The sequence below is a fragment of the Chelonoidis abingdonii genome, chromosome 9 (assembly GCF_003597395.2).
Source record: "Chelonoidis abingdonii isolate Lonesome George chromosome 9, CheloAbing_2.0, whole genome shotgun sequence".
In the NCBI taxonomy this organism is placed as follows: Eukaryota; Metazoa; Chordata; order Testudines; family Testudinidae; genus Chelonoidis; species Chelonoidis abingdonii.
Window position 1 is genome coordinate 47,311,878 of NC_133777.1, and position 13,861 is coordinate 47,325,738.

At 45.9% G+C, this 13,861-nt stretch overlaps 1 protein-coding gene across 7 annotated transcripts in view; it reads left to right on the forward strand.

Annotated features, from left to right (window-relative positions):
• Positions 1-8,590: 8,590 nt before the first annotated feature.
• PPCDC (phosphopantothenoylcysteine decarboxylase) overlaps positions 8,591-13,861 on the forward strand; it is a 76,128-nt gene continuing 70,857 nt past the window's right edge. For 2 of the 7 annotated variants that reach the window (XM_075069514.1, XM_075069516.1), the window contains exon 1: positions 8,645-8,663. The gene's annotated coding sequence lies outside the window, so the exon portion shown is untranslated. Of the gene's footprint in view, positions 8,664-8,942; positions 8,967-13,861 lie in introns of those variants that run through there. The other 5 variants (XM_075069510.1, XM_075069517.1, XM_075069512.1 and 2 more) reach the window with 4 other exon arrangements.

Here is a 13,861-nt window from a genome sequence, read left to right on the forward strand (position 1 = left end):
TCCAGAGGACAGTTACAGCACAGGAAGCAGCAGTGCAAGCTTTCCTACACTTAGTTTGGAGAGGCCAACCTGATGATGGTCACTGTCTGTTAATAGCAGTCCAACAGCCTGCCAGCTATGGGGTTGACATGTAAAGGGGGTACCTATACATTAGGAGCTGGAAGCAGACCACAAAGACCTTTTGCAATGACAAAAATGATCCATCTGCAGGTGATGACATTTGGTTACTGCCAGTGTCATTCCAGTTGAGACCAGTGACCCAGCACTCAAAGGCTCTGTATCACATCACCACTGCCCCATGAACATTTTGCTTTTAAATTTGCAATGGAGATGCATAAAGTTGTGGAGTGTCAAGAGCTAAGGAGAGATTAAATCTCATGCTTAAAGCAATCTCTAACTGTTGGAGCTCGCCTGCCCCACAGATGCCTACTAATAAATGGATATAAACTGGCTGTCAAGTTTAGGCTTGAAACTAGATGAAGGTTTCTAACCATCAAAGAAGCAAAGTTCTGGAACAGCCTCCCAAGAGGAGCAATGGGGGCAAAAAACCTATCTGGCTTCAAGACTGAGTTTGATAGTTTATGAAACAGATGGTATGATGAGACTGCCTACAATGGCATGTAGCTGATCTGCTATGGCTAGCAGCAAATATGTCCAATGGCCGGGGATGGGACACTAGATGGGGAGGGCTCTGAGTTACTACATAGAATTCTTTCCCAGAGGTCTGGCTGCTGGGTCTTGCCCACATGCTCAGGGTGTAACCAGTTGCCATACTTGGGGTTGGGAAGAACTTTCCCCCAGGACAGATTGACAGAGACCCTGGGGGAGTTTTGCCTTCCTCTGCAGCATGGGACACTGGTCACTTGCAGGTTTAAACTAGTGTAAATGGTGGATTCTCAGCAACTTGAAAGTCTTCAAATCATGATTAGAGGGCTTCTGTAACTCAGCCAGAGGTTAGGGGTCTATTACAGGAGTGGGTGGGTGAGGTTCTGTGGCCTGCAATGTGCAGGAGGTCAGACTAGATGATCATGATGGTCCTTCTGGCCTTAAAGTCTTATGATTCTTATGCCATCAGCTGGCTCTGGCCAGTGTTGGAGATAGGATATCAGACTAGATGGACCACTGGTCTGATCCAGTATGGCAATTCCTATGTTCCTGTTTTTAAATGGCTCACAATTTGAGCAACCCACTCATCTTGCTCCTGCTTTTTCCTATGTAATATTGTCTCTGGGTTTTGAAGACCAGCTGTAGCTTCAGATAGCTGAGAGTTTTATACATTGATTGTGGCACAGAAAATATATAATACATCAACTCACTCTGAATTTTGCTGTCCTCCACTTGTACTTACTGCCTCTGTTACTCATGCAGTTAAAGCAGCATTGGTTCCTCACAACATCACTGGCAGCTAGGACAAAAATTTTCCTCCATTGGTTTCATGTTAGTGGCTGCTGCCCACCCAATACCATTCACTTCCTCACAGCAATCCCACATCACTGTCTGCTGGGCTTAGTGCTAGCTCTTTTTCTACTGAGTGCACAGCCTGTCTCTGCTATGACTGCAGAAGCATGAGGTTTAGCCTCGCTCTGCCAAACTGGGTTCCTGCAATACTCAGGTAGGAATTAAGTCCTGAGTTTTATGATTTTTTTAGGGATGTCAGATACTGCAGCTCTCATTCTCAGTGCCCTGTAATGGATCCTGCTTCCAACTCTCTCATGCATCCGTCCCACAGTAAACAAACAAAAAAACACTGGGAAAGAGACAGGATCTCCCTCCACCCCATGAGGCCCCAGTGTCAGTATGTAGGCATCTGTATTCTCATCACCACCTCCATAAGAACTGTGGTCATCATAAAGCATCCACCTATAACAAATATGTCTGTGAAAAGCCATGCTGAGTCTGGAACAGTCAACAGTGCCTGGCAATTGCTAGCATGTTAGAGATGATTTCAGGAATGCGTAGGCTTTTACTAGGATTTCTGCATTCCTCAGGATATCCTACTTTACTCTCTAATGCTGATCACCATGGAGTACTCATTTTGTAGCTTCCATCTTTCTGGCTGAGAGGGACTGGATGGGGCTCCTTCCACTACTCTTCAATACCCATCCATTCTAAGGTTCTCTTGACAGCCACTCCCTCTGCCTCCACCACTCGTTAAACATGCTGCTTTGTAGTTCTCACACTGGCCTAAGCAATGGGATTAGGTCTTGCCATGATAAGGGCTAACCCACTTGCAGGGCAGGGGGAGCTCTAACTCCCTCTGAGTTTCATACCTGAGGTCTGCTCACAGCGCACACCCTAGCACTAGGCGGAGCTGTTAACTGCAACATAGCCTGAGCGTGTTACATGATGAGTTCTGTGCTGCTCCCAACTTCCGCTTTTGGGGCAGGGAGTTTGTTTATAAACAGAGGGAGGGTGATTAAGATAACAAAAGGCTTGTCATTAAAGTAAATTTAGGATTGTTAGATGATTCTGAAAGCATTGCCAGGCACTCAAGTTAAAAGAAAAAAAAGGGTAGGAATAAATGGTGAGAATGGAGAGAGGTAAATAGTGGTGTCACCCAGCTGTATGTACTGGGATCAATGCTACTCAACATTCATAAATGATCTGGAAAAATGGGTACATAGTGAGGTGGCAAAATTTGCAGATGATACAAAATTACTCAAGATAGTTAAGTCCAAAGCAGATTGCGAAGAATTACAAAGAGATTGTACAAAACTGGGTGACTGGGCAACAAAATGGCAGATGAAATTCAATGTTGACTGATAAATGCAAAGTAATGCACATGGCAAAATATAATCCCAACTATACATACAAAATTAGCTGTTACCCACCGAGAGAGATATTGGAGTCGTGGATAGTTCTTTGAAAACATCCGCTCAATGTGCAGTGGCAATCAAAAAAGCTAACAGAATATTGGGAATCGTTAGGAAAAGGATAGATAATACAACAGAAAATATCATATTGCCTCTATATAAATCTATGGCATACCAGCATATTGAATACTGCATGCAGATTTGGTCACCTCATCTCAAGAAAGATATATTGTATTTGGAAAAGGTACAGAGAAGGGCATCATAAATGATTAGGGGTATGGAATGCCTTACATGTGAGGAGAGATTAAAAAGACTGGGACTTCTCAGCTTGGAAAAGAGACGACTAAGGGGGATATGATAGAGGTCTATACAACCATGAATTTTGTGGAAAGATTGAATGAGGAAATGTTATTTACTCCTTCATACAGCAGATTTAAAACAAAAGAAAGTATTTCTTCACGGTCAATCTGTGAAGTTCTTTGGCAGGGGATTTTGTGAAGGCCAAAACTATAACAGGGTTCCATTAAGAACTAGGGAAGTTCATGGAGGATAGGTCAATCAATGGCTATTAGCCAGGATGGTCAGGGATCCAACACCATGTTCTGTGTGTCCCTAGCCTCTGTTTGGCAGAAGCTGGGAGTGGGCAACGGGATGAATCACTTGACAGTTACCTGTTCTGTTCATTCCCTCTGAAGCACCTGGTATTGCTCACTGTTTGAAGATAGGATACTTGGCTAGATGAACCATTGGTCTTACCCAGTGTGGCCATTCTGACATTCTTATATAGAACTCAGATATATCTGCTTCTCCCTGCTATAACCCACTAGACGTCACTCCCCTTCCAGAGATAAGAACTCAGGAGTCCTGATAGGGTCTCCCTCACCACAGAGTAGTAACAAAGTAAGAATATACATTAAAAATTTAAATTTAACCATTTACCTAGCCACTTATATGACTTGCCGCAAGATGTCAGAACATGTTAGAGCTGAGTGAGTCTAATATTTATTTAGTTTCCTTCTTTTATATAGGAATTAGATACAGTGGTCCTGTCAGCTAATTGCAAAGTTATCAGCCAAAAAACAGAATTTTCAAGTGCCTAAGTAGCCCCTGGAATCAGGGTTAATGTTGCCCCCCACGCCCAAAATCTGAAATGGTGCTCCTGCTTATTGGTGGAAGAATAGTAAAGAAAAATACCCCAAGCCACCACTGTGCCACAGTTTGGTACAGACTTAGTTTTACCACTTCTGGTCATAACACTCTTGAGATCTACAGCCCCCAAATCACTCCAGCACATTCTGTTAAAAATTAATTGTCCCTGATTCATCAGACCATGGGGCCCTTTACAGATTTTAAACATCAAAAGAGAAATTATCATTGCCCAAGAGCACACAACATGGTGTCTGACCTCAATGATCATCTTCGGCTGTAAATTGTTGTTGAAATTGGGTTTGCCAGGAACCACTGTCTCTGTTGCGAATGATTAGTTCTTGATGGCCAAGAGTCATCTGCCAGCTCCCTGCAATTTATCTTATGACAGTTGCTCTTGCTCTATTAAAGTCTATGGGCACATTCTGGCCTGAGTGCATGTGGCTGGATGGAGTGTAAGACCGGAGAAATTGGACCTGTGTCTTCAAGTAGGCTTCTGATTTTTGAAGACCTGCCTTGTGGTTTACTGTGCTCACATATTATAAACTGCTGTATAATAATTGTAAGAAGAATCCCATTACCCTTTTCAATCAAACTCCAAGACTACCAAGCTCAGAATTTGGGGGCAGATAGTTGAGATGCATAGTCTAATACGTTAAACAAGAGATCTGAAAGTAATTTGGCTTCTGAGTGTAGGAAATTTCACAGGGCATGGTTGCCCCCATCCTGAACTTTGTGGGATGATCCCAGTTGGAAATGGCCCACTCTGGAGCACTGTTGAAGTAGCTGGAAAATTTTTGAGGACATTTGGCTATTATATCATAATGTGATAATATTATGATTAGTGTGATGCTGATAATGCCAGTGTGTTGGTTTGAGCCCCACCATCATATTACATCATGGTGACATTGCTTTGAAGATACTCTTCTTCTGTAAAACATATAATTCTATAATGGCTGCAAACATCACAATAACTATTATGAACTGTAACATTTTGGACCGAGATAAATTCTGCCCTCAGCACAGTACAGATTTCCACTCAGGTTGTGAAAATATGATTTTTAATAATTTGATACTTCATAGAGGCTTCAGCTGAGATCCAGGCCTCAGTTGCACCAGCCTTATGTGGTTCCCATATAGGGTTGCAACCAGATCTGCTCCCTGCTCTGCCTATTCCTGGTCCCTCGCAGCATTGCTGCCCCCAGAGCCCCCTCACATGGAGTGGGGATGGTGTGTCTCCAGTGGTTTCTCCTCTGCTCTAGTAGCTGGTTTGGCCCCAACGGGATTCCCTGTTGTTTCTTGCCTCTCTCTCCTGTGGAGTTCCCTGGCTGGGGGGATTGTCTAAACTGCCTTCTCCTGCTGATCACTGAAGTGACTGGTCCTTTCAACACACCCATCATCTAAGCCTTCACTATGGGGCAGGGAGGGTCAGCCCTAGGTGTTTTGCCACCCAGGGAGGTGCCCTGGAGTGGCCAAGCAAAAAAAACCCCAAACTAAAAAAATGGCTGACTAATGTTGCACCCCCTGGAAGTTGATGCCCATGGCAACCACCCTGACTGACCATCCCTAAAACTGGCCCTGCACAGAGTTTCTGGGGGCATCCTAGTGCCAAGGGCAGGGCAAGAGCCAGCTGGGAGGCAGTGGGGGGCTTCAGGAGCTGTGCCAGATCCACTGTTGTAGAATGGGATGACCACCCCCAAAAGATGCTGAGGGCTTGGGGGAGAAGTGGTTTACTGCTTGCCTGAACCCCATTGTAGAAGCAGGATTGGGGGGTGGGCCCAGCACAAACTCTTGAGGAGCATGGAGAGGAGCTGGCTGCTCCTCCCAGGATGATGGAGGGGTGGTGACAGATGACTCACCCTTGCAGTCCTGGGAGAGGTGGAGTAAAGGCACTCAGGCTTCCCTCCCTGAAATGGTTGTCGCAGGGTGGGATCCAGCCCTTAGCCAAGCCACGCATGCCCAGGTGAGGTGGAGCTCATGATGCACCTATGAGAAGGGTGGATCACTTTAGACCCTAGTCATGATCAACTGATCCCCTTAAGAATATGGGACCATCTCCTCTCGAGGATCCAGTTTACAAAGGGAGAGAGATTTTCCTGTCCCTTTGAAGCCAATATGCAACCCCCTAAGTGGGAGATGAGAGGTCCAGAGCCCCAGACGATAGAGTCTTGATTTGGCTTTCTATCTTCCTCAGTCCTGCTAAGAGCCCCCCATGGCCCCATCCCCACACAGGAACACAGAGCCTTGACACCTACAGGACAGAGACTACTGCAAGGCTGTCCTGATTTCTATTAACAGTCCATAGGATTCAAGTCTGTGTTTTAGTATTATTAGCATTCACTATTTATTTTTATTATGAGCATTAATATTAGAATTGACAATTTACTATTTTCATTCAATATTCATTATTATTATTAGCATTTATCATGGATTGTAATTAGCATTTGCTCTTTATTCTTAGCCTTAACTGCTTATGAGTTATTTTTAATTACATTATTTCTTTCAGGGTATTCTGAGCCCTATTTTTATCTCTTCATAATAAATTATTTATTATACTACTTTTAGGGTGAGCTGGATGCAGTTGGGGTGATTGGGAAGCAGAGAACGAGGGGCTACTGTATTATTACTACTGTTTTTTCTGAATTTTTCCAACTTCAGAGCAGGTGGGTCACTTTTTCCACTGCGTGCCTGCTCCAGGACAAAGGAGCAGCTTCCTGGAGGGGCAGACACTGAGGACCATCTGTCTGTTGGTGTGAGAGATGAATGTCCAGCAATGACACAGTGAACCTGGGCACGGGATTGCTGCTCACAGCCGGGCATCTCCTCTGTGGTAGTTCACTGTGGGCTTGGAAGTGTGAACTGAACCTTTCAATATTATGGTAACGGTTCCTGTATGAATACAAAGTGGGAATATTTCCATTATTTGAATTGTGTTAGTACCCACAGGTCTGTCAGGATCAGGCCCCAGGATTGCATTGGGAACTGCTCAAACACAGATGGTGGCAGGAATCTGGCTGTGCCCATGTTGCACCTGGTGAAGCTAATGACGCTTGTTTCTTGGGTCTAATCCTGAAAAGATGTCAGTAACATTGGAATAACTGTGGGCTGCTTTGTAATATGTTGTGAAATGCACAGTTGGATCTCATTCTTGCCCTGTGCACTGGGGATTGCATAGGGACTATTACTTTGGTTGTGGCCAGGGTAATTTTCCTCCCATCCACTTGCAGGGGGAAGTGGAGACGTTTGGATCTAGGTCCAAAGTTTAAGGGTGCTCAGGTCCATGACTTTGGTTGGGGACCACTTCTACCCAACACCCCACCTCTTATGAGGAAGCATCTTTCACCAAATATACCTCTTGGCAAAGAGGGGCCAGGTGCGGCCCAGCTCATCAACAGATTGAGTCTGGAGGAAGCACTTGTTTCCCAGTGGCCTCTGGTGAGACCTTGCCTATTGCCTCCCTGCCCAGTCCTCCTGGGCACTGCTAACTAGCTCTGTACTTGTCACCCTTCAGCCACCTGTCCCCCTTGCCTCCAAGCCTGCTGGAGCAGAGGGAGCCCTTAGCAGCAGGGCTCTGTGGGGAAGGACTCTTGCAGGCCAAGCTCAAGTCTGTGGCAGAAACTGAAGCTGCCATAGCAGCAGACAGAGGTGAAAGTAAGCTGGTACGGTCCAGTCCAGCGTACCGGCAAGAACCAGTATGCCGTGCTGGACTGCACCGGCTTCCGTGGTGAGGATTTAAAGGGCTCTGGGCTGCCCATGGCTGTGGGCAGCCCAGAGCCCTTTAAATCCCGCTCGTGGCTCTGGCAGCCGGGCTGGGGTTGGATTTAAAGGGCTCAGAGCTCCCTGCCGCTGCGGGCAACCCAAAGCCCTTTAAATCCTGCCCACAACTCCGGCGGCCAGGCTGGGGCCAGGATTTAAAGGGCTTGGGGCTCCCCGCGGCGGCCGGAGCCCCAAGGGGCTTCCATCCATCTCTTCAGCAGGGGGCCCCTGGTTGATTTAAAAGATTTGGGTCTCCCAGCCACAGCAGGTGCCTCAGGGCCTTTAAATCTTGAGAGGCACCGCCTCTTCTGCTGAGACCACGCCCCCCTCAGGACTCCCCAGTACCAGTAAGTTCTATGTCACTTTCACCCCTGGCAGCAGAGCACCGAACAGCTCCATGGGGTAATTCCCCCTTTAGGAGAAAGAGGGGCTCAAGCCCTACCATTTTCAGGTGGGGTGAAAGCCAGCAGGACTAATGGGGACCCTATGGTGCTTCCATGCACCAGGCTGCTGCAGTCTGCCCCCCTGCCAGACGCACCCCCAGGCCCAGCAGGGTAGGGTCCTGCCCTGCTCTCTGTAGGGTTGTTAATTTCGGTTGGCCACATGGTGCTTTCATCACATGAGAGAATCTTTAATTAAAGATTAATCTTTAATTCCTGAGCCTCCCGGCCACCCTAGTTCTCTGCCACAGGGTTGGGGGCAGCGCTGAGCCGCCATCCGTCCTAAGGAGCGTTTCGCGGGCCCGCCCGAGCTGGGGGAGCGGCCCAGGGCCCATCAGGCTGCGACCGGCGGAGGAGCAGGGATGCGGGCAGGGGAGAGCGATGCCGGCATCGGGCTGGCGGGCTCCCTTACGTCACATCCACAGCGCGTGCACACAGCGGGCGCCCAGAGCCGGGCGCTCCTGCGCGTGGCCAGAGGGCGGGGCGGAGCCGAGGGTGCAGAGTAGAGGTGGGGGGTAAGAGCCACTATGGTTTCCTTGTCGTATCACCGCGGTGATGTCAAGCGGGACCCCAGTGACGTCACTGCTTAGGGGGCGGAAAGGCCTCCCGCGTGGCGTGCGGCCCCGGCCCTCCACGGTAGGACTCAGCTACCTGGGGGCTGGGGCTGCCTGTCACAGGCTCAGGGGCGGGACGAGGCGGTGGGACGCCTCGGGCTGAGGAGAGAACTACATCTCCCACCATGCTCTGCTCGCGCGGCCGCTTCCGGTGCAGGCAGCACTTCCGGGCGCAGGGGCCGAGCGGGGCCGGAGGGGTGAGCGCAGCGAGGTGTGGGGCTGTCCGCGGTCTCCAGCTATTTACCCCGCTATCAGGCGTATGTCTGGCGGGGCGGCAGTGCCCTAGTAACTCGGGGGGCTGGCTGGTGTCGCGCTGCCAGGAAGGTGTGGGGGAGGGGCATTCGGCGCAACTGCCGTGTAAAAGCGGGAGCAGCGACCGGTCCGCTTCCGCGCGCGCGCAGCACCCAGCGGGGTGACAGCTCCTCCCCCCAACTTCTGCCGTGATCTAGGTGATGTCAAAACAACCGTCCTTAGCTCCTGGGCCACGTGCGCGCCCAACACACTCTCTGGAGAGGTGCTAGGTGCAGGGCTAAAAGCGGAGCCCTGTCCTTCAATGCTGTTGCCCACTGGTGTTCTACCAGCGTGGGGGTTTCTTCACTGTATACAGATACTTTCTGGTGTCTTCACAGTGTGATATTTTCTGGTGTCTTTGCTCTGTGGGATGCAACTTAAACAACTTTTGTTAGTTAACACAGTGTAGTTTTTTGTTTGTTTTTGTTTTCAGTAACCCAAACTTAATACAAAGTTTAACTTAGTTTGTTTACAGTGTAATAGGGACAATGTAATAGGAACCAAGTCTTTTATAACACAAGCTATACTTTTACAATTGTTATATAGACATTCATTTTCATTTGAGGTGCATTACTAATACTTATACTAATATCATGCTTAACCGCTAAAATAAATGCTCAGAGTCTTATGTGAGAAGGTGTATTGGCTTTTTCCCCCCTGCTGAATGTTCTATGTTAGCAAAAGAGTTAATAACATAATTTTTACCTAGCTTTTTAGAGTTAGTTTGCTTGTGATACCAATTTCACTCTTGTTAACTGTTTAGAATAGGGGTGGCCAACCTGTGGCTCCAGAGCCACATGTGGCTCTTCAGAAGCTAAGCACCAACTCTGGGGCTGGAGCTACAGGCACCAACTTTCCAATGTGCTGGGGCGGTGCTCATTGCTCAATCCCTGGCCTTGCCTCCACTCCACCCCTTCCCACCACCACCACCTCCCTTGAGCCTGTAGTGCCCTTGCTGCTCCTCCTCCTCCCCCTAGAGCCTCCTGCATCCCATGAAACAGCTGATTGGGAGGTGCAGATCAGTGGGGCTGCTGGTGGGTGGGAGGTGCTGGGAACAGGGGTGGGGGAGCTGGTGGTGGGCTGCTGACATATTACAGTGGAGTCGCATCATAGGCGCATTTAACTTACACAATTTTAACTCTACGTGCTCGGCAAAAGAAAACAAGAAAAAGAAAAAATAACAATTTAAATACTGTACCTGTAGTGCGGGCGATTCCGCCTGCCTTTCCACTCAATGAGTGTTTGACTGTATGTGATTTTCACCTTACGTGCTAACTTCAGAATCTAACCCCCGCGTAAGATGCGACTCCCCTGTACTGTGGCTCTTTGGCAATGTACACTGGTAAATTCTGGCTCCTTCTCAGGCTGAGGCTGGCCATCCCTGGTTTAGAAGGACAAAGTTTAACAACCACTGCTTCCCATTAACATTACATAACAACAAAAGAAAGGCATATAAAATTAAACCAAAATAAATTTTAAATACAGGTCCATGCAAATACTTTGAGGGTATTAAACTTTCAGGATGCTTTGTTGTGTTTGGGATCCAAAGGTGGAAACCTGTTGAAAACGTGGAAACTTGTTGAAATTGTTTGGTTAGCTTTATGGATAAATTGTTATTTTTAAACATTTTTGCTATCACATTCTTATAACTATATTTAAAAGTGCAAACAGGTTTATAAAAACCCAAACAAGAAATTGACATTTTGTTAATGTTATCTTTACTTTAATGTTGAGGTTTCCCCTTATATTTTTTCTTTGAATAACAAGTAAAAAAACTATAAACAAAACTAAACTGTGATTAATAAAAGAGTATTTTTTGTTTGCAATTGCACTATTTGTTGAAACAGAAATATATGTACATATATTTGTAACTGAAACCTTTTTGAACTTTGCACAAAAAAATTGGTGTTAATAATACTATGATTCTACCCCAACCAGGATCTTAAAATAGTGTTGTACCACGTATACATATATTTTAAAAAAGTATAAAATAGACTTTTGTTGCAACAAAATAAAAAATAGTCACGCGACACACACAACGTACAACACAGGACAACACACAGGACATACAAGACAAACTTAAAATTAAAAACAAATGGCACCAGAGATCTAGTCATAACTATACAAAATAAGACAGACAAAAATAAAAAGGGTTAAACATTTGAATAAACAAGTTATTACCTTATTTAAAACTTTTAACAAAAATTGATAAAAATGTGTTAATATTTGCCAAACTTATTGTATTAATTTGGTAACAAGGAATTTTGCATTATGTATATTTAACATTATTTTAAAACTCTGCTATATGGAAATAAGAAAAGCCCATATTTCAAATATCAGTGAGTGGTTAGGATTAGAAGCAGCGTGTGCATTTCTGTTGCTTGGCAACCATATCTTCAAGAAAGTTAGGAATAATTCTAGCTGTTGCATTCCTGAAGGATTAAAATAATTAATTTACTGGATTTATTTAAAGTAAAGTTTTTTACCTTGTTTTCTTTTTGTTTCTTGCTTTGTTCTGTTTTCAATTGCTTTGTCTTTTGGAGGTTTCTGTAAAAACTATAACTTTTATCACAGAGAAAGATTCGAAGTTAGGAGAGGCAGGGAAAAAGAGATGTGTGTTTGTGTGTGTGAAGAGCTGCCTAGTAAGGTAGTGAGACCACGTCTAGACTACGCGCCGGATCGGCGCGTTAAAATCGATTGCTTGGGGATCGAAATATCGCATCTGGTCTGGACGCGATATCTCGATCCCAGAGCATGCTTAGATCGATTCCGGAACTCCAGCTAGACGACCGGACTTCCGGATTCGACACAGCGAGCCGCACGGATCGATCCCGCGCGGTGAAGACAGGTGAGTAAATCGATTTTAGATATTCGATTTCAGCTACGCTATTCTCGTAGCTGAAATCGCGTATCTAAAATCGATTTAATCTCGTAGTGTAGACCTGGCCTGCATGAGCCAAGAGAGATTAACTCTTAAGGTACAGGCAGCAGCAGCAGCAAATTTAGCAAACTGATAAGGGATATGAAAGAAAACAGACTGGTATATAAAAATATTTTTATAAAGGAGGTTATATTTTTAGCTGAGTGTGGTTCCGTGGGTAAAAGCAGTTGGGAAACCGCGCCCTGGGTTTTTATTCTGGCTCTGAGATGATAGTGGGTGTAACTATCTGCTCTTGTAAACCCTGAATTTATTCCCCTGGTGTCTGTTTTTGTCTACATGCCAAACAGATTGCAGGAGTGCCCTTTTTTCCCTGCAGTTAACTGTTTTTGGGCAACTCCATATGTTCATGTTTCCATTTAGGTGTTAACCTACTCAATTTTAGTTTGACTTTGAAATTCCTTTTTATTCACTCCCCTGTGATTGAATCACAGCTTCTGTCTTGTAATGTGTTCTGTGAACCGTTCCATTTTTTCTTCATATGATTTACCAATTCAGTGAAATTATTGTGTGCTACTTTTTCCATCTGTGCACTTACTTGTCCCATTTTGACAGGCACCAGTGTAGGTCCTTGTTTAGGTTGTACCAGAACCTGGCTTTTATCATAAGGTAGTGGTTGCACTGCAGTGGACCCTGTTTCATCTTTTAATTTTGGAAGGACCATCTTTTTCCATTTCTGTCCCCATTCTTCAGGCCCAGGGTAGCTACCTGAAGCCTGCTGTTTGCCACCAGTATTTGGAATGGGACAGCACATGTATTTTTTATAGGTTCCTTGCAGCTGTTTCCAGTGTTTTATTCTGTTCTTGTGCTGGTTGTCTCTGGGCTGCTTGCCACCCTGCAAGAGGGGGTGGGAGCATTCCAGGGCTGTGTAGCTTCTTTTGATTCTTTTAACTCTTTAGTTGTTACTGTTTCTTGCCCTGCCAATTTTGTGACATACTGTTTTAACCATTTAACAGCCATGATTATAGTTTGCAATATTTTACATTTTAAGGCTACAGTCTCTGCCATAGCCTTAAAGATTACGTTACGTGTTTCTTCCCCATTATATTTTTTAAACTCTGTGGGGAGTTACAGGGAGGGGTTAAGGGGGTTCTGTAGCTCGTGGTTCTCTGTCATGTTAGATAGCGATTCCTACAGCAGACAGCTCGCTTACTCATCAGATCAGCCATTGGGGTCACCAATGTCATCAGATGCCACCGGTGTGGTGCTCTGCTCTGTTCAATGATGGTAACAGTCGACTGCGTGCATGTGTTCCCTTTGTGTGCTGCCCTGGCTCCGCAGATCGCTGACACAGCAGGCCTGACAGAACCCGCAATGACCACAGGCTCTGATAAGGTATGAAGGCACCCGGCCAGGTTTATTGCCAAACGAAGAGCAGTTATAGTTTCCACAGACTCTACAGGACATACTACGAATATGTGCCCCCTGAATACTACATTCCTTAGTCATGGTCCCAGGCCTAAAGTTCCCAGGCCCACTATAAGGGACTACAGTCAACGGGAAAATAAAATCTGTTCATCAGTCGTACGAGGGAATGTGCAGACTAAAGACAGGTGGGGCATGAGTGTATGGATGGCAAAATAAGGTAACCACATAACAGTGTTTAGCCTACTGGGTTATCTTTAGTCCATGCATTATGCTTTTCTGGGATGATAGATAAACATCCACCCCATAAAAAAGACAAAAAGTGGGAGAATGTAGTAAGATGAGGTCCTGAAACATAAACCCCTGGTATCAGAGGCCTGGTATGAGGCCTGAGGCCTGAACTAAAGTAATGGTCAAGAGTTTACTAACATAAAGCAAAGTTAAGCTGTGAGCCAGAGGCAGGCCCTGCTCACAGAAGTTGGCAAGAAGAAGGCTGCT